The 27,500-nt window shown below is 39.8% G+C and overlaps 1 protein-coding gene and 1 long non-coding RNA gene across 4 annotated transcripts in view; both read left to right on the forward strand.

Moving 5' to 3' along the window:
* The window catches only part of LOC138033871 (uncharacterized), a 27,990-nt gene extending 4,865 nt beyond the window's left edge, over window positions 1-23,125 (forward strand). Inside the window, exon 2 of the long non-coding RNA XR_011128675.1 lies at window positions 21,685-23,125. This is a non-coding gene — a long non-coding RNA (uncharacterized lncRNA). The remainder of the gene's footprint in view (window positions 1-21,684) is intronic.
* Window positions 1-27,500, forward strand: part of LOC138033868 (UDP-N-acetylglucosamine transporter TMEM241 homolog) — a 158,654-nt gene that overhangs the window by 25,442 nt on the left and 105,712 nt on the right. The gene's annotated exons all lie outside the window — the stretch shown is intronic.

Raw genomic sequence — 27,500 nt, forward strand, 5'->3', positions numbered from 1 at the left:
GAATTATCACAAGTGACATATTTTTTTGCTAAACCGCTGACAACACGACTAAAATTTGCGAAATTGCGACTAAATTTTCGTATCTTGTCGCAAAATTGCGACTGGATTTTTTCGTTAATTTCGAGCCCTGAATTATTTCGATTTACTTGAAAATCATCATTAGGCAAATCAAGGTTTACAGAGCACATGATTTAAATACAGGAAACTTATTTAAATAATTATAGTTCGCAGCTAGCTTTTAAGGGAGATTTAGTTGCAGACTGCTTGGTTTTTATATAGAAAGCTTCTTTGAATAGAAGAATGTTCCACTTGTTGTCCATATCAATTATGCTGGTATTGTCCCTGACTGTATTCAAGTAGAATTCCTTGGTGTTAACAAGGATGGAATTATCACAAGTGACAAGAGGTGTTGGTATTTATCACAATTATCTAGATGGTAACAAATAGCACTGTCCTTTTCTCGGGCATGTTCCATTGTACATTCATACAAGGTGCGCTCAGTTTTTCCTATGTACCTAGAATGACAGCAAGGGCCGCGAACTATTATTATTATTATTGTCCTGTATTTAAGTCACGTGCTCTGTAAACCTTGATTTGCCTGATGATTTTGAAGGAAATCGAAATATAGCAATAACGTCCGTGTAACTCTGGTGAATATCGCCATGAAATTGACTTTGTTCGGTTTGTCTTTCATACTGTTTCATGTACTCTTTCTGTTGAGTTCAAAGAGGTCTACTGCTAGTTGCTCCCACGGTCGACTGGGTACCTCGTGTGGTATCAGAGAGCTAGTCTCATACTTAAGACAGGTCTCAAAGGTTGCGATCATTCCGTTTAATTCGTCTTTCATGTTCGGGCAGAACATGGTTTCATGTCTTTTTGTAGGTTGACAAGAACTACGATTTGTTGCCTGCGGAATATCACACCGTCTTGTACTGACATATCATCCCTCACTCTAAAGTAGAAGGTGGTGTGTTCTAGTAGTTGACTGCGATCTTCTGGCCAACCACGCAAGATGATAGCTTTCAGTTGCCTGCTGTATTTCTTGGTGTCTAGATGTGGACATGGGGGAATGCGACGGTGTTGATGTTCTCAAATTCAGCTCCAGTCCGATGTAAGGTTGTTGGCAGGTAAGCTCTGGAGAGTGTATCGGCCAGGTACAGGTTTGTGCCTCGCTCATACTGCACCTCATAATCATATCTGTGAAGTCTCATCATCATACCTTGAAGGCATTTTGGCATGCACGCGAGAGACTTCTTCAGGATGGATTCCAGCAGCCTGTGGTCGCTTTGGATTTTCACGTGGGGTCTGTAGGTGTGCTGGTTAAATTTCTCCAGTGAGAATATGCTCACGAGCATTCCTTTCTCGATCTGTGTGTATCGTTGCTCGGTCTCAGTGAGCGCTCTGCTTGTGTACGTGATTAGTTTGCCTCTTTGCAGGAGGGCAGCTCCTGGGCCTTTCTTACTGGCATCACACTGGATTCCCAGCTCGACCTTCAGGTCATAATAGCTAAGTACTGGGGTGGTAGTCACAAGATGCTCTTCTGTCCAGTTAAACTCTGTCTTGTCATGTAAGGCACCATGTGGTCTACTAGGTAGGAACTTTGACAAGTAATGGACAAATCCGTTAACCTTCTGCATGCCTTCAACGTCTTCGGGTTGAGGCATCTCTAAGACGGCTTTAACTTTTTCAGGGTCTATCTTGAGGCCTTGTTTGGTAAAGAGGTGACCCATAAATGACACTTGAGTAGTACTGTATCTCAGTAGTAATGCCCCTAATTTACGATCATGGTCATGATGAGCTTCATCTTCGGTGTCACCAACTCCATATATGAGGATGTCATCAGTGATGTTAAGTATTCCTTACAGTCCTTCTAGGGCTTGACTCACCCGTTTCTGGAAGAAACGCTGATAGACCAAATGGGAGTCTTTTCCTCCAATATTTTGTGAAGGAGGTGGCAAAGGTAGTGAAGCGACTGGGTATCTTGGGGTAAGATCAAGGGTTGAAAAATCTTTGCTTGAGCCAGCTCTAGCATTAAGTCGTCTAGGATTGGCAGTTGGTGTGTTTCTCTTTTTAAGACTTGGTTCAACGGTCGCGGATCTATGCATATTCTAAGGGCGCCTGTCTTGAATAACTGCACTGCTCACCCATGCGGTGGGCTCATCAACTTTTGCCAGTACTCCTAAATTCTCTAAGCAGTCTAGTTCAGCTTTGAACTTCTCTCTTAGGGCAGTCAGGATCCATTGCAAAGGCGATACGGAAGGTTGGGCATTTTCATCAACTCTTAGGTGGCCTTGCCCGGCAGGGTTCCCAGATCTTTGGCAAAAACTTCTGGATGGCGTCGGACTAGCTCGTCAGCTGTTATAATACTTCGGATGTCCTCACATCATTTCTTTTGTGGAGGAGGAGCAGAGACAAAATGATCTTCATGCACAGTTATCAGCTCCATTTGTTGTGCTGTACATGCACCTAGCAGCGGTGTTAAGGCATCAGTCACAACAATTGAATACTTCTTTCCAGTTTTAGGATTCCTGATTTTCAAGCGGGTAGCTCCGAGGGGTTTCACTTCTGTTCCATTTCCCTTCTTCAGGGTTTTGTTTGATGGCATTACCTGACTTCCTTTGGTGTGACATTTAGTGATGATGTTTATTGAAGCTCCGCAGTCGATCTGAAATTTAATTTTCTTGTTATTGATCATCATCTCTGTATACATGTATATTTCTCTTGCATGGCCGGATGTTTGTTCAATTGCATTGATAGGTGGTTCCACTGCGATAACAGCGAGGAATTCATAATCACTAGACTCCTAGCTTTCATCACTGTCAAGCTCTGGTTGCTCAGAAAGCCGGTGCACACCACATGTTTGGCCCTTTTTGCAATCATAGCAAAATGATTGCTTCCATTGCACTTCTGGCATTGCTTTCCCTAGGCAGGACATAACTCCTTTTTCAGAGGGTGATTTCCAGCGCAGAATTTGCAAATCTTTCACTTCTGCGGCATGTGATGCTTGGCGTTCCGATCTTGTTTTTGCTTCCAGGAAGGTTTTGTCAGCTGTACTTTTAGTCAATGTACATCATCTGCAGTGCTAGATGCCCCTGAAATATCTTTTATTTGGGAAGAGGCAGCCTCACTACTTCTACACAAATCGGTGCATTTTTTTAAGGTCCAATTTTCTCTCTTCCAACAAGCGTTTTCGAAGAGTATGGTTGTTTACCTGAGAATAATGCGATCCCTTAACAGGCTGTTGGCGAGACAATCACAGAATCCACATGTTTTGGCTTGAGATCGTAGTGCAGTAATGTATGCATGGACAGATTTGCCTTGTCCGTCAAAGATCTAGGCTCCGTAGGTTTCGTTAATTTCTCTGATAGTGAACTCATCAAATTTCTCAATAATTTTGTATAAGGTGTTGCAGTCCGTCTCATGGGCGAAATGCATTCCATTGTAGATTTTCATGGCATCTGGACCTACCCAGTGAAGGAATAACGCCACTCTATACTGTTCCGTTTGTGCCGTAAGATTCGTGATGATAGTGTAATTTTCCCAGATCTGTTTAAACTGTTTCCAGTTTTCAGCTATGTTCGTAGTGGTATCTAGAGGTTTTGGCGGCATGATACCTTGTATAAGAGGAGCAGCGTGCATTACGACGCTCTGCTGAGACGGCAAAGGTGGTGTAGTTGCTTCGGAGTTGGACGTCGTCCTCTCTTTCTCTCTCTCTCTCTTAGACTCTAGCGGGGTCCTAAACCACCTACACCGCTTCCACCATGTTTCAATAGGCATTGGCCCACCACAGAAGTTCAGTAGTAAATTCATTTTAATCAAAATCTAGAACTATTGATGACGGAAATTGATACATATGAGCTTAATGGAAGATTGATTGACATACAGTATTGTAACAATGTTGAACCATCCAAGTGAGAAAAAAATAGCCTGTTTGTTCGAGTTCTGGCACCAAAACAAGATGTTTACTTGTCAAACAGTCACTGAATTTCTTTGATGATGTTATTGTATTTCAGTACTTGTGAATACTTGACATCAATCTAGGACATTTTTGTTCCATGCATTTCCTGTTTGTTTACCACTTGTGATAATGGAAGAGGGGGATTATTACAATGAAAATCAAAACTGTGATAACAAACAGACTTGATTGTAAACATACAAAGCATAGGCATTTCAAAGCTCTGAAAACAAAAGAAATGGATGGAGTTTTTTTAAACACATCCAACCCAACACATTCAAGGATGATTTACAGTCAGCAGAAATATTTTGAGAGTGATCAAGAGCAGGTGCATGTATGTGCAAGTGACTCTGATAACTTTGATGAAGATGAATCGTCTGTAGAGAAACTGGGGAACAAGATCAAGTCGGACCCTGTGACTGGATGGAGGGAGTGTGATGCCAATGAATGAGAAAAAGTGGAATCAGTTTTGGAAAAGGGTTGTGCATGCAATTCAAGTGGCAGTGACAATGGATACTGCGGCAACCGTACCATACTCTTTGTCCCCACAGATTTTGCGTAAGCATTGTTTCCAGTTTTTCTTGGGACTTACAATGGTCCCAAAAGAAAACAAAACCAATGCTTATACAAAATTTGGGGGGGGGGGGGGAACAAAGAGTATTATGGTATTTTCCGAAGTGGCCTATTGGTGGACCATGTGGCACCTCCATACAAAACTCTATAAATTTGCGTGGAATGCTTCGACAAATACTCACTCAGAAACGATGTACAGCACAGCCCTGAGAATTTGGGGAGTGGTGTAAAGATTCCTTGGCCTTTTTCATCGACTGATTTCGAATTATGTTTTGTTGCGTGACAGTGAAAACTATCAATAGTTTGAAGAGACCAAACGAAATAGAAAAAAGAGCAAGCCCTAATGATGATACAGCGCATCTGAATTCCTCCATTCGCATAAACCACAATTCCTGGGTCTTTCATCACAATGGCCCTTTTCACACTAGAGACGGATAATCTGTCTTGATGTGAAAATGGGACGGTCTCCAATTTGGACGGATAATAATTTCTGTCCTTGTGTGGGCCCATTTCCATCAGTAGGGCTAACGCTCACTTGGTTCATATGGGATATAAATCTAAAGCACTTCACATTACACCCTATTCAGTTAACTCTAGACGAAAAGTATCCTTATCTCCTGTTAGCTTGCCTGATGTGGATGTTACTGACAGTGGCGTTAGTGGTGGTAAAGATACAAATGAGGAGGAGATCGAGGAGAATGGTGATGGGAGATCAGAGAAAAAGCTAGCAAAGAAAACGGTTGTGAAAGTGGTGTCAAAAAGTAAAAAACAACCCAAAACACAAACTGAAGCCATGTGGCAGATGGTTCAATGTATTGTACAATGTTCGTCTCAACAAGAAAAAACAGTGATCTTAGGCTGGCCACCATGCTTGAGTCAGAGAAGAAAAGGGCCGAGCTATTCCTAAATTTCCAAAGAGAGCAGGCAGAAGCAAACCGAAGGCATGAATTGCAGATGGCCCAGTTGTTAATGGAATCTAGAGGAGGCCGACGCCTTCCCTCTATGGCCTTACCCACCCACTTGTGTGACCCTGGAATGCAAACTTACCCTCATGTACCTCGGCAACAGCATACCTGGCATGACATGACACATGGCGTTGATCGCACATCAGCTGCAAGCATTCCTTTTTATGATTGACTATGATCTGGACACCATTCTGTTGTTGTAAAGTTAAAATATTTTATTCACAAAACAAACTCAATCAAAGAAACTAGAAAAATGCAAAGAATGTGTTGTTGTTTTAACATTTAACTTTGATCTAGAACCGGCCACTTGATGTATATCAATGTTATGACATTTTTTTCTCCAAGCTAGTGGTTGATATTATGATTAAAACAGGGATCTTAATATTACAAATGTACTGTTGTAGAAAGATAGATAAGACCATGCGTGCCTGTTCACTTACACATTTGGCTAAGAGTTCCTTTTAATATGAACTACGTTTTGTAATTGTATGTCAAAGAAACACTTGGAAGTGCCATGGTATGGGACAGTCAAGTTAAACAGCAACAGAAGGTTATGGTTTGGTTGTTATGAACTCCTCCATGATAGGGCGTACTGTTCAGTTTATAGCATAAAGGTTTCAACTAGAAAATGAGACTTGTAATCTGTCAATAGAAGTGGCTTATAATAATTTAAAAAGTTGCTATTATTGTTCTAAAATATTAGTGTAATGTTGTTTAGTGCAAACCAGATTAGTCATTCTCTTAGAATGCTTTTAAAGTTACTCCTGCAAGGATCACAACCAACCACAAATGTTTTGTCGAACATCTTGAACCAGGGTTCTATCTTGCGTTCTCTTAGTAGCCTTTCTGATGATGTGAAGATCGTTTACTTCAAGTTTCCATCGTGGATTGCATAGGTCATTTCTCTTGATACGCAAGTTGTGAAGGGCAATGCAACACATCATGATAGGTTTGATGTTAGATCTTCTACATTCAATTTTTTTGTAGAGAATCCGCCATCTGCCTTTGAGCATACCATATGCATGCTCAGAGACAACCCTAGCACCTCTCAACTTCATGTTAAAGTTCTTGTCCTTTGCATCTTTAGTAGAATCTGGAAATGCTTTAATTAACCATGAACATGAAGGAAACACAACATCACCTACTGTTGCAAAAGGTGTTTACAAGTCCATATCCAGGTAATTCCAATACTTGATGAGGTACAGTGTATGCAGTCACCGATTTCAATGGCATTGAATTTATCTGTGGACTGCAAGAGTGTTGAGTCATGCATTGACCCTGGCGCTCCAACCCCTGCCCAAAGAAATAGTTTATTTGAAGCAATCAAACCCATGTTTGTCATCGAGCAGCGCTTTTTAAAACTGAAGAAGTTCTTCAGGTGACAATTGATGTAGACATGAAAGCCATCCCACGCCCCCACATATGGGAATACCCAGTCTTCTATGAAGGAAGTTGACTCTTTCTTCCATTTCTCGTGGTTCTGTGGCAGCGTTACCAAATCATCATACATTGATTGTACAATGACGTTGATTACACTTTTAAAGATAGTGCAAGCAGTAGATGTTGCCACACTAAACAAGTCACCTACAGTACTGTAAGAGCACCCGTGTGCGAGACGATACACAGTGAGTCCTAGCTAACATTCTGGAGTGGTAGGCTCTTTAAATTTGGCAGAAAAATTGTGTTCTTCTCCCGATTAGAGAGCTGTCTTGTTCATTTGCTTCAGGCTCACCGACTGGGGCAGCGTATATATATGTGAGTGTTGGAGAACCCCTCGGTTCAGTAAACACACGTACAAACTAATGAAAATTTCCTTGGTTTTTTTCCGGTTTGTTTGTAATCTTATGCTTGTAACAAAGAAAATCAACTCAGAAGTAAGTTAACAAAGTTCTATGTACAATGATAAGAGCTTTGAAATACAGTGCAAGTCCCTTACTATGACCGTTCCCTGCTGTCCCATCATAGAATTTCTTCAGGAAGCGTCTCTTATTCTTTTACAGAAAGTTAAAAAAAAAGTATCCTTTAATGATGCATGCCGTGATAACACTAAATCAGTGATCATTTCTATTACAAATTAAAGTGTGCGAAAACTAGACTCTGCTATAAATTTGCCTTTCTTTACTTACGATTGTTGACTCCATGATATTTTTTTGGGCATTTTCTGCATTTAATACAATAGCTGGTTAAAGTGGCAGCATTTATGGGAAGGAATCATTAATTTTGTCAATCATATACAGTAAAGTACATGTAATATGCTGTTTTTATGCCAAATCAATTTCTTCACCATTTGATCTGAACTTCATTACTCTTGCAAAGGTTTACCGATTTTTTACAGGGTTGTAGCATTTAAGTTAAATTAAGTCTCCTTGCCTGTAAAGTTGGCTGTGAATATTTTGAATTCCACTTGTAAATCCTTATTTTGAAGACAATAAGACAATAAATTGTCACCACAAATGTGATTGTGGATTCAAACATTGAACAAAACTGCTGAAATCTGTAAGAACTTGCATTGGTGACTGCTAATTAACTGCTGACCAAAACGAAATCGGCTAGCACTACCAGTGAGACCTTCCCTTACCAGCACTACTGTCTCGCCGACCAAGATGAAGCCATCCTCAAAGATTTGATTGACTTATAATAGGTAAGGGATTACGTCAGCACCAGGCCATCTCCCACATTCCCAATTTTACATAGGATAGTTTTTCAATATACAAGCATTTTGTATGCAAGTCTTAAATGGAATTAAAACACAGCTCATGTATGCATAATTTAATATTATTTTAATCACTAAACTGCTTTCAAGTTGTTCACTAAACACCATGACAACTTACGGGATATAATAGAGCTAAGGCAGGATTGGCATGATCCAGGACACGTTTGAAATAGTGTGTAGGCCTTGGCATCCCAATGGATGGTATGGGGCTGCGTGCTGTTCATGCTATGTGGTCGCTCCAAAGGGGCATGCAGTTCTCAGAGGGTGTTTTGGTGCAGTACGTTGTAGTTGAGTTGAGCATTCACCTCGATGTTTAACTCTTGGATCCACCTGAGCAGAATGCAATAATGCCGATGTTGAGTTTGTCTTTAAAATCGCCGAGATAATGGCCATGCTGGGGGTGCAAGGTTAAATTGTTGCGTCAATGGACAAAGACCATGGAGTCTGTGTCAAAATAGAGCACATGCTGGTCAAGATGGTCCAAGGCCTGGTGGAGAGAGAGCCAGGTTTGACTGGTGACAGGGCAAAAAACTTCTGCTCGTATCTGAGAGGAGTACTCTTGTATCTTGGACGAGTGGATTTCCAAAAGCACTTAGAGTAGAGTTTGCGAAAAACAAAAGTTCTTTTCTACTGAGATCTGAGTTTCCAAGCATCTATGGACTTTGTAAACTAGCCTGAGTTTCGCCAGTTTTGGTTTCTTTTCACAGCAACTTACTCCTTTTCGTCAATGTTTTCCGAGAGTATCTGGCTCTGTTGTTTCGGTAAAGACTGGGATCCACATTCCATGTATGGAAATGATGACCTCGTTTGAGACGAGGCTTCAAAACACTTGGACAAGTCGATTACCGTTGTGGCAAGATAAGTGTAGTTGCAGTAAGTCTTGTGATCATCAGGCTCCAGTTGTTCGAAGGGTGGATAGCGCTATCCACTGAATAAATCACTATCCACGGGATAACTCAATTGCTTTCTCTAGTGTTTATCCGCTAGATGGTGATGTATCCGGTGGATAATTGTTTTCCACCTTTTGAACAACTGAGGCCAGATCATTTCCTTGAAAACAGCCTCAGAATATTGCCTGGACTTACATGTTTCATCTTTGATCGCAATTTTAGTGCCTCATAGATGTGCTGCATTTTCTCAAGTGGTGTATTGTACATAAAGATTGTGAGTGATCCCCGATGTGTGTGTATGAACTGGTGTTGTACATTAAAAAGTGCAAAGAACAACAGAAATTGAAATAACTGTTAAAACAAACACTTGAGATTTGGTACAAAACAGATTATATTATACAGTTTCTACGTTTTCTAACCCATGGACTCATTCGCGTGCGCTGTGTGTGTGTACAAGATAACTTGACCAATTTTCAAGGTTTTGCATTGGAAAGTGAGCGTTAAAAATAAACCATATGCGCAGTAAATGTACACAAATACTGAGTTCTAGAATTAAAGTTCACCTTGAAGAAGAAACACTGAACTTCCAGATGATGTAAAAATATTGCTAAATAGTTATTCAAAACACGTCCTAAGGCTCAACTGAAAATATAAAGGTACAATTTTCGGAGCAGCGCACGTTAAGCAATCAAGAAAGTTTTTGATGGCTAACTAAACAAAGCACTTGAAAAATATATATTATAACTCAAAATACGCCTTGAGCAATTTACAGTTAAGTCTAACCACTCTATGGATAAGAATTGTTTGAAATTTATTCCAATCGCTTTGTTATCTTGCAGGTACAAGTGCAAAACGTATGCGCAAATGCCGCTGCTGAAACAAATTTTCACCACAAGTTTTCTGCTTGTCCAAATACACAAAACCGCAAGATTAATTTAATTAATTGATCACTATCATGTTTCATGAGAGAACAAACAAGGTCAAATTGTGTACAAAAGTGCTCTTTCGAAAACTTACACGACACAAGAAAAACAACACAACAGAGAAAATCGCTGGAGGTATTCTTGCATCTGCGGAATATAAACGCACAATCGGATTGATTTATTTGTTGAAGAGACTGATCTTCCGAGGTATGCGGAAGGCGAAAACTCTTCAATTACCAATTTATTTTAGGAAAAAAACCTTGTTATTTGCAAAAAATCCATCGGTTGATCAATATAAAGCTAAATTCGGGAGCTAATCAATGCCCATTATGACGTTGATTGCTACGAAGGCTTTTAATTCTGCACGGCTTACTCCATGAAAAAAGGCAATGCGCTTGGGGGATTTTAAGAGTTTTTGACAGGCATACCTACTCCTTTCGTTTACCATTAATTCCCATAGATCATCTCCTATGAAAACTAAGAAAAATATTTAATTCATTACGATTTATCCAAAACGAAATAAAGAGCAGTAGCTGCCACGAAGTCTGGAACTTGGGTCGCTTGGTTTTCACCGTCTTCTTTGTCACGTTTAAAGCCATCTAAATCAAAATTGTAGTCTCTAGTATCCCCTCCTCTTACAGGAAAACCATAAAAGATCCCTTAAAAAAGCCAGCCCTTGTGGGGTGTCTTATCAGCTGTCAAAATATGCTCACAAGAGGACAAATGATTGGTCAATTATCCTACTAAATCTCCATAACAACAAAAAATTTACTAAGGGAGACTGGGTAGAGGCCTAAGATCAACTCTGATCAAGACTCCATTTTGTATGGCCGGTTTAGGTAATTCAGGGGTCATCGCACGCTGCTTGTTACGGCCGGTTTAGGTGTCAATGGGTTAATAATATTTTGTTAATTACTTAAATAATTTTTTTGGTCAAGTGAATTTAACTTTCGGACAACCAAAATCTCAACGTTACTCGTCCAATGGACAAGTGAAATGAGAAAAAAGTGTTTTACTCTGGGTGATGAAGGACATTTAGGTTGACAGAAGGCAGGATATCATCATTCTACAGTTTGTAATGGACTTCAGCATGTTCTGTCAAGGACCGTATGATGCCAGTCCAGAAACGTGAGGAAAGATTTAGGATCTGTGAATTTGCGGACTTGCGTCTTGTGGAAACGCTGGCCAAATTTGCCTCGCATGGAGTTGACCATCATCTTGGCCAGTATGTTTTTTCTGGGGTTCTTAGCTACCTTGGATGTATTCAACTGGATGCCTCCCAGAACATGGTACGCTTGAATGTGCGCTTCATGTTGTTCCACCTTCTTCAGCTTGAGGCATGTGTTGGTGTACTTCCAGAAGAGACCCATGCACCATTGCTCGAAATGCCAGACATGTGGACATGTGGTGAGTTGCAAAGTGATGTTGCACCTCTGGGTATACACACACTTGTGCATGTGCAGGATGGTATAGCCTTTCTGCATGGCTTTGCAGGTCTTGTCTAGTGAGGGTGTGGTCGGGGGTGTTTTCCTCCACAGAGGCACAGCACTGCGGTAGGGCAGGATGGGATGGTAGAGGCCTTTAAGGGGTAAGGAGATGCACTTGAGAAATCCGAAGCACAAGAGGTCAGAGGTCCCTGGTTTGTAGACAAGCCAGGTGGGCTGTCTGATTGGGTACTCGCCGTACTTGTTGACCCAAGGATAGAGACTGGAATAATCAACATACCAATTCTCTCCCCTGGCCTTGATGTCCGCTTGGTGGCAGGGTTGGATGTCATAATTCTGGCCACGGTAAAAGGTGTCTCGTGGGTCCAAGGGTTCTTGGGGTCCAAGTCAGCAATGACCATGGCCACGTCCAGATCCAATCTTGCCACTCACTTTCCCACATCTCCTCCAAATGGTGCCCCTAATAATGACCTTATACCTGGTAGACTTTTTCCTGAAGGGACTTGCACAAAGACTCACAGACAGAATTTGAGCAAAAGGCGGGGCATTCCAAGAAGCTGTGTCAGCCAATCCTGTCTTCTAATTTTCTGGCCGGAAGGGATGGGTGGAAGAAATGTAATGTCTTCTTGGCTTTTGGTGCATGCACAGATGGTGTCCACTGGCTTGTTGAGGGATTTTTTCATAAGTTAGTAAGTAAGTAAAAAAAAAAGTAAGTAAAAAAAAGAGTAAGTAAAACTTTATTTGCACAGGGTAGCCCATTCAGCTCTAAGGCTGGTCTCCATAGGGGCCCTGTATCTTAAAAAGTTATTTTACTTCAAGAATTTTCATGAACTATTACAATTAAAAAAGCCAATAAAATACAATACTAGAATATAAGAACTACAATAAAAATACAATGCGAAATCACATTAAAGCCTAAAATAGTAATAAGATATCAAAGTTATGATGAAAAGAAATGTCTTGCTCGGCGACAGAACGTTTGAATGTTTTCACTCTTCACAATGTTTAAAGGGAGATTGTTAAAAATCTTTGCACCAGTGAAAAGAGAGGTCCTTTTCCCAAAATTTTGCTTAACGTTTGGTAGGGATATCCTCATACCTTGCCTTGTAAAGTAATTGTGAATGTTCGAAAATCTAGTAAAATATAATGAAAAATAACTAGGAACTAATGAGTGAAGACAGAGAAAAACGAGTTTAGCCTTGTGGTAAGAACGTCTGCTGGAAAGAGTCGGCCAGTGCATCTGCTCTATTGCTTCAGATGAGCAAGAGCGATGTGTGATAATCCGTGCAGATCTATTCTTGAGGCGCTGTAGTCGATCTATATTGCTGTAGAAGGTAATGTCACAATAATCAAATAACGGAAGAAATAAAGCATTGTGAACAAGTGTTGCTGCCTCTTTTGTGATGAAACTTCTAACACGGCCCAGGATACTAACTCTAGATGCCACCTTTTTACACACATAGTCTGTGTGAGCCGTCTAAGTCGTAAAGTTGTTGAACACCACGCCTAGGTATTTAAAAGTAGTTTCTCAAGATATGGACTTCCCGAGAAGATAAAGATTTAAAATTCAATCACGCTCTTTATGCCTTTTAGATGTAAATAGTACACACTTAGTTTTTGAAACATTGAGAACAAGATTATTGTCTTCTAGCCATTCAGATAAACACTGTAGATCTTGGTTAATGTAAAAAATTAAATTGTGTACAGTTTGACCACCAAAATATAGAGCTGTGTCATCAGCATACATATTTACAGAACAGTGTTAGACACAACATGGTAGGTCATTAATGTAGACAACGAATAACAGGGGTCCGAGTGTGGACCCCCTGTGGCACTCCAGAAGTTATGGCAAGGTCTTCAGATGACTGAGAATCAATGTGCACAAACTGCTTTCTTCCCGTGAAGTAGTTCTTAAAACATGGAAGGCTTTCATAGAATACACCGTAATACTCTAATTTGCTAAGCAAAATATCATGGTCAACTGTGTCGAAAGCCTTTGCCAGGTCAATAAACACAGAACCAGTGGCTAAGCCCTTATCAATATTCATGAGAATCTCATCGGCGAAATAGGTTACAGCCGTCTCAGTTGTGTGTATTTTTGCTAAAACCGGATTGTGATTTACAGAGCAAGTTATGATCGTCAAAATAACTTGCAAGTTGCTTATGGATTAAACGTTCTAGGACTTTAGATACCACTGGTAAAACGGATATGGGGCGGATATTTGTGCAGAGGGGTCACCTTTGCTTTTTTTTTTAAAAAAATGACGGACAATAGAGAAGCTGGGGCGTCTGTTCTGTCTTTAAGTAGACGAGATGCCATCAACACCTGTAGCTTTCTTTGATTTGAATTCTTTAAAAGCCTTATGAACCTCCGATACCGTGATCTTTCGTAGTTTAAATTTTTCTGGACAATCGATTTGAGGCAGCCATTAAGTTTTCCGCACAAGACACAAAGAAGCGATTAAAAATGTTGCACTTGTCTTTTTCACATGCTATTGTAAAACTGAATATATCATGTCTATAAACATAAATCCAAAAACTGTAAGGATATAAATGTCCACTGACACGTCGTAAGAAATCGACGGAGTCAATAATGTTTCAATTGGAAACAGCAACAATGTACAGCTGTATAAATAATATTACATTATACATGAACGCATTCCCAATAAACAAAGTTGCAACATTCAACAAATGTACGTTGAGTGTACGAGATCCAGAATCATTGATATAAATTCCATCAGGTATTTGTTGTTAGCGTTATTTTGCAGAAAAGTAGTCAGGGCCCCTACTAGTAGATTCATGTTGTTGGCTTGTTGTTGTTGTACTGCGGTAAAATTTTCCATGAGCTTGTTCATGTCTTGTCGCTGCCTATCCATGCCTGCCATGGAAGATTTGATAAGCTCTCCCTCATCGTCCTTTTTTTTTGGATCTAGCTCTCTTACGCTTCTTTTTGCGATTAGTTCTAGCTTCAGGGCTCGTTTCCTCACCTGCGGACTTATTAGCGGGGCTCGCTTCACTTGCCCCGGCTTCCGCCACATATCGTAATGTTACTACATGTACATCCCTGCAGCCGAGAACAGCATCTATTTCTTCATAGAAGACAGATTGCCTTCTGTGTCCTCCAGTCTGTTTACTGTTCCAGTCCTTGGCGATTTTGTACCGCTCGATGAGATAATTCATCTTCTTTTTACATTTATCTCCTGTGCGCCTGGTTCCAAACTTAAACAAACGATTTAACTCACGTGCAATTTCTTCCCACATTTTTCGTGCGTCTTTGCTCTCTAGTAGCTCATGACGTTCTGCCCATAGGCTTACTAGAGCCCTTTGTTCTTCTTGTGGCCATTTATCGTATTGTTTCTTCTGCGTTTCTTGCAAACCTTCTGATGATCTGGAGCTGTTCAGGCTATCGCTGTCAGTAAAACACACTTGCCGGTCTATCGGTCGATTAGACAAAATTCCGCTGGGTCCCACTTGATCTGAGATCGGTCCAGCCAGTGTAGGGTGAAAATGAGGAAAATTTTGCATTGGAAACGATCCGGGCGCATACTGTAGTAAGAAGGAAAACGTCCATCCATGCTGAAAGTTGGCAGGTATATATTAAAATTCCTGCCGATTGAATAATTTAACTGAAGGTCATATCTGGGTCCAATGACTGGCGTTGACAGCTCCGGAAGCGGTGTCTTTTGTTTTTTTTTATTTTTTCAAAATCTGCCTGCTCCACCCAGAAATTTGTGAAACACTGGTCGCATAAGGAAAACGTGGTGTGATGACAGATTTTAATGCTAGACAAACACAAATTTGGTCAAAATTTCCCTAGTGCGACCCACCCCTATTACAAAGGCTGCTGGAAAACAACTAAAGACGCCGTTGGTGAACACCTTTATAACTGTCGACTTCTCTGAGAAACATGCTCCCTGCAGTGTAGAGGGAACAGTGCATTATTCTTATGATTACGCTCAACAGCTTCACTACCCTGCTGACCCTTACCAACCTGACCCAATATATTTTAAGACCCCACAGAAGTGTGGTCTTTTTGGAATCTGCTGTGAAGCAATTCCGAGACAAGTGAAGTTTTTAATCGACGAGAATTTTCAGACGGGTAAAGGAGCTGACAGTACCATATCATATGTTCATTCCTTTTTTGAGCACCACGGACTTGGTGAAATGTTTGCTCAGTTACACGCTGATAACTGTAGGGCGCAAAATAAGAACAATGCCTTCATATGGTACTACCTGTGGAGGGTAATGACAGGCCTACATCGCGCCATTGACTGCAACTTCTTCTTGTGGGTCATACAAAGTTTTCACCCGATTGGTGCGTTGGATCAGTGAAGCAAAAGACATGAAAAACATACATATCATCGCTATTTGATATAGCAAGGGCAGTGGAGGATTCGGCCTTGGTAAATGTGGCTGAATTTGTTGGCCTTCACAATGGAACTGTCCTTATTCCGACCTAAGACTGGATGTCTTATCTAGAGACACTTTTCAGAAAGGTACTGCAGTTAAAGACTTACCATCATTTCTGCTTTGATAAGGATTTCCCTGGTACTGTATTTTGCAAACAGTACTGGTCATCTGGGGAAAGAGCACTTAACCTTCTCAAAAGGGAAAGGAATGTGCCTCAACCGTTCCCATTGTTGATGTTGTTCTGCTCCACCGAAAAAATTTGCATGTAAGAATCGAAGAAACATTTTGAAGAATAATAATTATGAAAATATACATCAAATAATGCTACGGTGAACACTGTACTGAATAACTTATCATACGTGAAGAAATGCCAGCAATTACTTCCAACTGCAAAACAACTATGCTTTGCCGTCGCAAACGTACGATCTGCAAGAAATAAGACTGATCTTATTATTGATCATGTGATGGGTAACAAAATTGACCTTTGTGTGCTTACTGAGACATGGCTTAAAGATGAAGATTTAGTATTTCTTAGTATTTCTTCACTATCACCACCAGGATATTTGTTTCATAATTGTCCTCGACCTTCGCAGCGCATTGGAGGCGGTATTGGATTAATGCACAGAGATAATCTTCAGACTTCTCGAACTGACTCTGGAGAAAAACGATCCTTTGAATATTGTGAATGGAACATTATGAACTTAAGTAGACCACTGAAAATCATTGGCATCTACGGACCACCTTACTCTGAGGCACACCCAGTGTCTGCTAATGTCTTCTTTGAGGAATTTTCCGTCTATCTGGAAAATATTGTTATGTGTTCTGAAGTTTTGCTTATCTCTGGTGATTTCAATTTTCATCTCGACAGCCATACTGACTCTGACGCTGATAAATTATCGGATTTACTGGAAACTTTTGGTCTCATACAACATGTTACTACACCTACGCATTCATCTGGTCATATCTTAGACCTTGTTGTGACTCGATCATGTTATGATTTGCTCCTACAAACTCCACGTACAACGTTCTTCATCTCTGATCATTGCTTTATTGAAACTGCTATGGCTTTTCCTCGCCCTGAACTTTCTATAAAGGAAATCTGTTTTCGTCAATACAAGAAGATCGATATTGAGACTTTCAAGAACAACATCCTTGACTCTAAGTTACACCACAATCCTCCAACTGACCTGTTAAATCTGGCCAAGACTTACGACAAGGTACTTACAGATATTCTAGACAGAAATGCTCCTCTATTGCATAAAACGGTAACTGTAAGGCCTATGGTCCCGTGGTTTAACCCTGAGCTTAAAGCCTTGAAAGCAAAGCGAAGAAAGTTAGAGAAGAAAATGTTGCGAAGCCAACGGAAATCTGACAAAGATGCCTATCGTGAAATATGCAACAAGTACACAAAGCTACTGCACGACTGTAAACATCTTTACTACACTGAACAAATCAATCAATGTGCTGGGGATTCCGGTAAACTGTTTCAGGTTGTCACCTCGTTGTGCAATAAGAAGCAAGAATGTCCACTGCCACCTCATAATGACAGTGAAACTCTCGCCAATGATTTTGGTGATTTTTTTGGCAGCAAAATTGATCTGCTAAGAGAGGAAATTGACAGCAGTCATGTGGTTCCACCACAAATTAATTATTATCCACCAGAAATTCAACTTCACTCATTTTCTACTGTTACAGAATCGGATATTCGTGCTGTCATCATGAGCTCCTCTAGTCCATTTTGTAAACAGGATCCAATTCCCACATGGCTACTGAAGTTATGCATTGATGAACTTCTCCCAGTAATAACCGAAATGGTAAATCTCTCCATCCATGGTGGACTTGTTCCTGCTGATTGGAAGTGTGCTCTTGTGAAACCACTTTGGAAAAAACTGGACCTTGAACCTGTACTCAACAACTTCCGACCTGTCAGTAATCTGTCCTTTATTTCAAAGTGTGCTGAGAAACTGGTACTTCAACAATTATTGTCGCACTACTCTGACAATGCACCGCTTCCTAGCAACCAATCTGCTTATAGGAAATACCATTCTACCGAAACTTGCCTACTTAAGGTGCAGAATGACATTTTGCTAAGCATGGATCGACAAGAGGTTACACTTCTCGTATTACTTGACTTAAGTGCTGCATTTGACACTATTGATCATAATTTACTACTCAACTTACTTCAATCTGATTTCGGTGTTATTGGTAGTGCACTTCAGTGGGTCCGTTCTTTTCTGTCTGAAAGACAGCAGCGAGTAGTTGTTGGTCAATCTTGTTCTAAAGACTATCAAATGAAATATGGAGTCCCGCAAGGAAGTTGTATCGGTCCAATCTTGTTCCTGCTGTATACTTCTCGACTCTTTAAACTTATGGAAAAACATTTACCCGATATGCAAGGCTACGCGGATGATACGCAGCTATATCTATCTTTTTGGCCGTCATCCTCTGAAGAGATGGATCGTGCACTATCTGCGTTATGTGCTGCCATTGCTGAAGTTCGTGCGTGGCTTATCTCTCACAAACTAAAATTCAATGACACCAAAACTGAGTTTATCATTATTGGTACTCGCCAACAGCTAGCTAAAGTGGAAATACCTTCTGTGAAAGTGGGGACAGCTGATATAGCACCCTTGACCAGCATCAGGAATCTTGGTGCCTGGTTTGATGTTAAAATGTCTATGAATGATCACATTAACAAGACCTGTAGTAAAGCCTTCAGAGGACTTTACAACATCAGACAAATCAGAAAATTTCTTTCAACAGACACTACTAAAATACTAGTCCACGCCTTTGTAACATCGCACCTGGACTATTGTAACTTGCTACTGTTTGGCCTACCTGCATATCAACAAGAACGTCTTCAGAACTTGCTTAATGCAGCTGCACGAGTCATATGCTTTATTCCCAAGTACGACCACATTACACCATCGCTTATGAAACTACACTGGCTTCCAGTGAAGCAGAGAATTGAGTTCAAAATTGCTCTATTAGTGTTTAAAGCAGTAAATGGCTTGTCTCCTGTGTACCTGACTAATTTACTTCAGATTCAGCCAACACGGAGATATAAACTTAGATCTGATGATAAAGAACTACTGTTCATACCAAGATCTAAATCAAAATCAGGAGACCATGCTTTTGCTATAGCCGGACCAAGAATATGGAACGATTTACCACTTGACATTAGACTATCGGCAAATTTGGAGACTTTTAAATAAAATCTTAAGACCTATCTTTTTAAAAAGGCTTACTATTGACTAATTGCACAATTGTCTTCAACTTTTTTCATCAGTTTACATATATATATTTTCTTTTCTTTTATGCATTTAGATTTTTTTTCATATATTTATAATTTTGTATCTATATGTACATATTTTTTGATGTTTTTATATCCACATCTTATGAATTAGTTTACTTTAGTTCGTAAGCATTACATTTATATATTTTGTAAATAGTATTTATTATTTACCGTAAACGTCCATGTACAAGCCGCACTTTTTTTCACAAAATTGAAGCCATAAATCAAGGGTGCGGCTTATCCATGGATACATCTGTGTTTGGAGTTTTCAAAAACCTAATTAACATTCATACAACTTCTTAAGATCTCAGTAAAGAAACAAAAAAGAAACTGAGAGCATGTTGCTGTTGTTCACTGGCTTTTTAATGAGTGGTGGCTCCCAAAGGAGCCGTTTGTGTCTTCGAGTGTTTATCGGCGAATATTGCTCTCCAAGAGTTCTTTCAAGCGATTAATTTTCGCTTTACTCGAACAAGTAAACACCAACCTAAAAGGAATCTCCATTCCTCCGCACAGCTGTTTGCAGTGACTTCTTCGGCCAGTCACTTCCACGCGTATCTTTCCGCCACGTGCGATAAAATACCACAAAATTCGCGAGTACTCGCGAGGTAAATGGCCGACTGTTTCGTTGTCCTTGACCACCTTCTCGGCACATTTCTCGACCGCAATATCAAGCTCCTTGTTCAGCATGAATTTTTTCGCCTGTTGCGGGTACATCCATGGATCTTTATAGACATGATACCCAGACCCTGGCCCAGACTCCTCCCCACATTTAAAGCTTGGCTACTAAGCACTCGTTCGTTTTGTTTCAATATCGAAAGAATTTCAACTTATGGTGAAACCTTGATTGTTTGTCCTTGTTGGTTTATAGCAGTAGAACGTTACTGGAACTTCAAACTTTATTGTATTACATTTTTTTCCAAAATCTGCGCTTCTAAATTCGGGGTGCGGCTTATCTACGGATGCGGCTTATACATGGACGTTTACGGTATTTGTCTTTTTTCATTGTAAAGCGCTTTAGAATATTCTATAGTTTAAGCGCTATATAAATTTATATATATTATTATATTAACTGCATTTATATGTCTTTTCTTGCATTGCAAAACTTATTTTCTCGAAGAGCGTGGTTACCTATTCTTTCTTCATCGCTTGAGTTTATTCCCTTGATCACCTCTGAGACAGGCTTTGAGATTGTATTGCTGAGACTTGTGTGGAACTGAAAAGCGGTGCACAAATTGTGCATGAATTTGCAGTACCGGTCAATTATGGACTTGGAACGCGATCCTCGATAATCAAAGATTTCGAGATTTGGCCCCCCTCGGTTCAAATCCGCTAGCGGATTTGGATCCCCCATATTGCAGCTCATTTATTTAACTGTTTATCGAGACAGTTAAATTCTGGAACTTGAGGAAAAGACTTTCATCAGTTAATTTGTTGTTGAAAAGCTTTTGTGGCGGCATTTCGTGTAAAAGTATGTAGATCCAAGATGTGAATTTTAACTCCTTTCTGACAGAAGCTTAAATAGCGCACTTGTAACCCAAAGAATGGTCGTGTTAATTTTTTAATAACGAAAAAAAAAAAAGGAAAGTCAGGCTTAAGCTTCAGTTAGTGTTATTGAAAGGGCGATGCTTCCACAAAGAAGGTGCCACTTTTTGAAGTAACACCTCTTGGTTGGAAGGTGCGTTCGTAGAAGTTTACTTGACTACAAGGCTTCAGAAGATTTTTTCTTTTTTATAACCAAGTCATGAATTCTCGTATTAATTTGCAATAAGGAGAAAAAACGAAGTTAGACTTGAGGTTCAGTAAAAGTTGTTTAAAGCACGCACTGCAGCTTTTTGTAAAGTGCCGTAGTGATGCGGCTATAAGGGGCACAGTTTTTTCAAGAAAAATCTGTCTTTGGTTGGCAAGTTAGTGCTAAAATTGGGGTGCGTCTTATAGCCAAGTATTTTCGCGCAACAAAATCTTAAGATCACAATTTGAGAAGAACTTTTAGTTTAAACAACACAAGAAAAGGACACTAGTTGTCTATTGAAAAAGTGCTTTTAGAGACCTTTAAAAAACTAAACAACTTCAAGAGAAAAGCAAACAAACGGAAATTTGCATACGTCCTTTACAGCACGTGCTCAGTAACATGATACCCATGACAACAGTACAATCATTTGAACCTTGTTTTGAATTCCGAGAATCGTGTTTGTCGTTCGCATGAAGAGTTTCTTCTCTGAACAAACAGTGTAAAGATAAAACATACCTTCTTCGTTCATCCAGGCTTTCTTGAACACTGAAATTTGCATCCTTGGTGGAGTGTTGATATTCAGCTGTCGAACACCTTTGAATATGACTTTCGGTGGGAGTTTTTTTGCCATTCGCTTTCACTTGAACTACGAAGTCTGAACTCTGACCATTTATTAAGTCGAAAGGTTCAAATAAATGTGTGTGCGTTTTATGTTTATCATTTCAGGTGTGAACTTTTAGCTTTTGTTTTTACGCATATCATTAAAACGCGTGACTTTTTCACCAGTGAGCTCAAACAGCAGATACAGAACCTCGCAGAAGTGGTGAAACAGCTGACTTCCCTAAAGTACATACATCAGCATGAGCTGAAGATCTCCCCCTCGCCTGCGTTGTTTGATGATCAGCTCTCAGACCCAGCACTATCAGCTGTAATAGAAAACGTCTGTAACCAACTCCTTGGATACCTTTCTCTGAATGCAGCATCGGCAAATCCTATTGAGTCTCCCGTCCAGCCCACACATAATCAGAACCACAAAGAACTATCACCTGTTTGTCTTCCCCTCTTGGCGCCAACAAGACAACCCTTGCTGAGTATTGACCGGAATGTTCCCTTACATCCCTCAACGCAGTCATGGTCCGACCAATGAGCAGCGGCGAAACGTTGCAGTTATCGTTGACCTGGCGAAAGATGTGTCCACTGTGGCCCTTGCCTGTATGGACGTTCTCTTCAGCGATGATGAGATGGCAAGGTGTAATACATCTGAATCGCAAGTGTTTGAATAGCTCAAAACTTTCCTTTCTTTTCTCAGCTTTTAAAAACAAGTTTGACTCACCAATTTTTGGTGAAAAGTGGAATCAAATTGGTAGTCGCATTAACACTAAATGTGGAGAAAAGAGAAGAACACTTTATTTTGAAAAAAATTATTTATACATCCAGTGGTTGAAACGTGTGATCTAAATAGATTTACGGTTTTTATTTTCTAATAGTTTTTTTCTGTAATTTAAAAACACAAGTTAGTAAATTACAAGGAAATACGGCACATCCATCATCATTTTCTTTACTTTACTTTACATCCACACCATTGTAAACCTTTTTACTCGTGGATATATCCACGAGTTTTGGTGAGGATCTTTATGCAAATTTGTCACTCCTGCGTAACTGGAAGTTCGATCTAATTAGCCAATTAGGATGGATAATCACAACACAGCTTAGACAGCTGACTTCCTGTTTGCTAGGTAGAACGCCACCATTGCTGTTTGTGGCTTTTATACTTACTTCATAAAGACAAGGTAATTAGAAATTGTATGGTGCATTATTTAAAGGAGAACGTACCGAGCTCGTCTGAGTTGAGAAAGTGTTTATCTCTTGCTTTTGGAAAATAATATTATATTGCAGTAAGATTGTCTAAACCTAGACTGCAAGATGCAACAAATCTTCGAGAGTAGGAGATTCTAATCGTAATTTTTATCTTATTACCAGCAGGAGTGCTAAACACAAAAAAGACTTGTCAGTCCTATTGTGTATTCGAGATAAATCTGTTACTAAGTGTTCAACAAAATCGAATGATCCTTCCTATCACATGAACGTGCATGCTGCCGGAGTTGAATACATCAGAAACCACCGTCAAAAATTTATTGGACCCATTACAGAGCAATTGTGATGCACTTATTGTGCAAGGAGTTTCCGATGCATTAAATGTTACAATACATATAAATGAATCCATTGAGAGGTGGGCAACAGTAACTATTATCAGTCCTATAAGCGGACAGGGAACTACTGCTACACTTGATGTGATCAGTTATGGTTCAGATTATCTGTCTCTAAGTGTAACAGCATCAAATATAGTGATGAATATTTGCAAGGTTTGTTGGAGGAATGTATAACTGGCACAGAAAGTGTTAATAATACTAAATGGATCTGCTCTACTGCGACGAGCTTTGAACACATGGTTCAGCTCTTTATAGAGGATGGGTTAAAGAGTAATCTTATGCCTATTGGAGAAATGGTAGACTTATTGTACAGGGTTGAATCGGGGATTGCCTCACATACATGCATTATTTTGGCTACCTAGTTGCATATGAGAGCTGTTACACAATTATCCAGCTGTTAGAGGACACTAAATAATCCATAAAAAAAACTTCAGCCTGCCAATTTTAAACAATCGCGGTAACCTTCATATGCACGAGTAACGACAGTGGCACTTTGATTTGAATATGCATCCATTTTGTCTAACTGTTATACTGACGCAATGGAATCCGGTCACTTCGTTCCATGATCAGATCGTTCTCAAAATAGTCAGTTCATTCCAAGTTACAGCCAGATCAAATAAGACTCGAATGTTTATGTCACGATTGAAAAAGGGAAGCTGATCTTATTAGGGACCTTAAAGAGACTGGCCCACCCACTTTACATTGCGCCCCTTTGTTGTTATCTGGGAATTTGAAGCATCTTCTACCATAATTTATATGTGCAAGAATATCGTTGAGCACTCAAAAGAAAAATACTTGTATGGACGCCCTGGTCAGGGATATTAGAAAATAAAACAAGATATTTTGAAGACCCTCTGGAGATAATCCCATGAAAATACATTGGTTTCGATCACCAAAACAGCAGAATACCTTGCTATTTCAAGCGCTTTTCTGTGAAGCGTGGGAATGAGAGATATAGTCTGTAGTGAATTCAATAGGGAAAAGAAATAGGGAGTTTCACATTCTGCTTAATGTGAAACTCATGTCAACTTGCCTCTCATGTGGCCGTAATTTGACGTGTAATTAGCATTGTCAAAAAATACACGCATGATTGCTGATACACTGTTTTTCTGATGTAAACACACCAAACCACCATTGCAACACGTTTTTATTTTGAGCTTATTTGATTCTTGTGCTAATTTTGGTAATTTTGTTTTTTTTTTTTAATTTTTTAGTGATAGTTTCTCATGAAACTTATCTCTCTTCTTCCTTTTCCCTGAATCGACAAGGCATTCATTGTTGGTCATGTTAATGAGGCAGGAAGTTTGCATGCAGCTATCATGTTAAGAGCAAGTTCTTTTGTTCTGTCGTGCAAGCGTGCCGTGTGCGTTCGTTCACCTTATTCCACGAACTCCCTTGGAGGGTCACATATGTTTGCATGCTAGGTAGACATAGGTGTTATTTGCCCGCCGGGAAGTCTGTACAGCGAAAAACTGTTACAGAGGTCTTGAAAATGCTGCCCTAGGCCTGCGGCCTCGGGGTCCGAGGTTGGCTTGTTTATTTTGTTTTCCTGTGATAAATTAGCTCACAAGTGGGTTTCTCTACACCACTTTGTCTCTAAATCGCCTTACGTGCCCTCTATAAACGATTCGTAAAAAAAATCTTTGTAATGACTTACACACAAAAGTATGTGTTAAAGAAAAGATACGTTTCGGCCTTGCAAATTAAGATGTCTCCAAGGATCAACCATTTATTGATCTCTCAAAGGATCAAAGAAAATCGAAAATTAGCAGCAGAAATTCGAAAACTTGAAATTGTTCAAAGGCTGCCTATTAGTATTCATCATTGTAAGGTTAATTTCATTCAAATGATTCGGTGTTTCCGGTGCCGATAAATGTTGAGAATCGTTTTGGTGACCAGATAGGATAAATTCAAGCTGCCAGGCAGTAAGAACATGTGCCGTAATGGTATATAGGGAAGCAGATATGTGCAGATTTTTAGGCGAATTGCTCACTTTCTGTTAAAAGTACCAATTTTTCAGTAGTTCAAGTATTCACCATGACTAACAATTTGTGATATGGAGACATCGCCTATTTTCTCGTTTTGGTGCACTTGAGGGCAATTTTCAAATGGCCGCCATTTTGACCAAAAGTGAAAATGCACAACAGTGTATGTACATTATACATGCTATAAACAGGTGTCAGATGGGCCGACATGACAATTGTATGTTAGTAACTCTAATTTCACCACAAAAAAGTAGTTAATATGGAAAATAGGGCTTCTACAAAGAAACCGGAAGTGAATGTCGATTGAACCTGAAGTGGCCGTTCAAAGCCTTGATGTTAATACTAAAATTCATAAAACGAAGCATTGATCAGTTCTGTCTCCCTGGTTCTAAAAAATGTGATATTTTGAAGACGGGAAATCCCTTTAATGGCTAGCTATTTGGAAAAATGTGATATACCCACAATGCTTCGCGGTCAAACTAATTTGCATATCAGTTTCGCCATTTTGTTTTGGGTGACTCTGCTTAGTTTTTTAACCTGAAAAACGCTAGGAAAGGTTTTGCTTTTACAACATTTAAGTCCTTTTTCATGTTTACACTCAATGATGAATGCACAAAAGACATGCTTGCCTGGAGAAAGATCAATATTGCGTCTCTGCATGAACTGTAAGTATTCGAAAAGGAGAAATGAGTTCTTCGCTTTATCGTAACAGAACTTTATTACTGGGTTGCCAGTATGGCAAACCCAGTAGGAATCTGCGTTTATTTCGTGGTTTTTTTTATTTTTTTCCGTGTCGGTAAAAGTCTTGCCTGTCACTCCCCTGCTAAGTGGGGGCTTTGTGCATAGTCTTCTGTGCGTATTTTCTTAGGATCACAAGGGTAGTGGGAAATGCGTAGATTTCTCTGGTGGACACAGTAGAACGATTAACTTAACCGGCAATGGCGTCGAAAGTCATGTAACACAAATGGCGTTTTAGTGGATCTTTGGACAAAACATACCCTTATGAAGGTCAATAATGGCAAGTCAATTGAATATACAGGCGGTAGAATCTTAAAAGCGATGAGTAATGGACTTCAACCACAATCTATTGCCCGTCGAGCCGAAATCAAAGTGAGCTGTATTTACCTGAAGTACATGGTAATTTGACACGATTGAGTTTCTTGCCTTCACGCACGCAATGAAATAGGAAGAGGTTTTCGCCTGTAAGAGCAAATATGCTTTCGCTTGAAAAGGATTCTGTGGTATTTTCTGCCTTTGTGAATTATAACATCATGTTGTGTATTGAATTTCCGAGCTTAAGGTTGAAATGTGATATGGGAGAAGTGTTTTTAGTACTGCTCTGTAAGCTGGAAGGGTTCACAGGCCTGTTGGAAGCGTGCTTGAGTTTCAACAAAATGAGCCCCAAAATCAGTGAAAAATTGTGGCGCAGATGAATAATAAAGTAGCTGCTATTTCCAAAATGATGAAATTACCTGGTGATAAATAACGTCGAACGCGTCTTGGAGAGTAAATTTTGACTTTGCATAAATAAGAGTTGGGCGATTGTGATCTTTGTTTTGACTTCGCTCATTTCAATGTCAAACTTTATAACACTTGACAGAAAAAGAAACTTACAAAAACCCGGTATCTTGCCAGCATTTCACACACATGCTTCACTGTTTGGCGAGTAAACATGTCGGGGTAACTTAATCACGGCGCCCACTGAATTCCGGCCATGTCACTTTCGATTTTGCGATTTATTTGAACGTAGCAAAAATCTCCCAAAATGTTTGTCGCTGATCGTAACTTTTTATATTCTACTGATTCACGGTTCAAAATTAATGTTGTTTTCATGTTGTAATATTTTATTCTTGATCGACCGTCGGTCAGATGCTTCTGTTTAATGAGGGGTTTATTGTTTAGGTCTCCCATCCTGACACTAACCCCGCCCGGCAGGGCTTAACTTCAGTGAACTTTAGTATTACAAAGCTGTCAGATGCTCAGAGGGCACACTTGTGGCGAAAAGAAGTTGTGAGGGAACTTGAAAATTATCAACATGTCAGCCCAGAAGCCAATGTTTCTCGCTTCTCTTTTATTTGTTATTCTTCAGAGACTGGAATGCTGTATTTCAATGCCACACAATTCAGTGCCTTCTGATTTTCTGTAACACGTACCATAGGCAACCCAGTGTATGCTTCACGGAAGCATCTCGTTTTAATTGCAATTAATCCAAGGATGCAAAAAGATAAAAGAACGGCTCTGTGCTACACGAAACAAACAATTGGCAAATGTAAGTACAACACTGTTATGTGAAGTCATAAAACGACCTTCCTCCAAGAACAAGTACGCAGTCTTGGTATGAGATTGTTATTATAATTATTGTGCGCTTAAACATGACCCACGACTGTGATGTTACGATTTTCCAATT

The sequence above is a fragment of the Montipora capricornis genome, chromosome 14 (genome assembly GCF_036669925.1).
Source record: "Montipora capricornis isolate CH-2021 chromosome 14, ASM3666992v2, whole genome shotgun sequence".
Lineage (NCBI taxonomy): Eukaryota > Metazoa > Cnidaria > Anthozoa > Scleractinia > Acroporidae > Montipora > Montipora capricornis.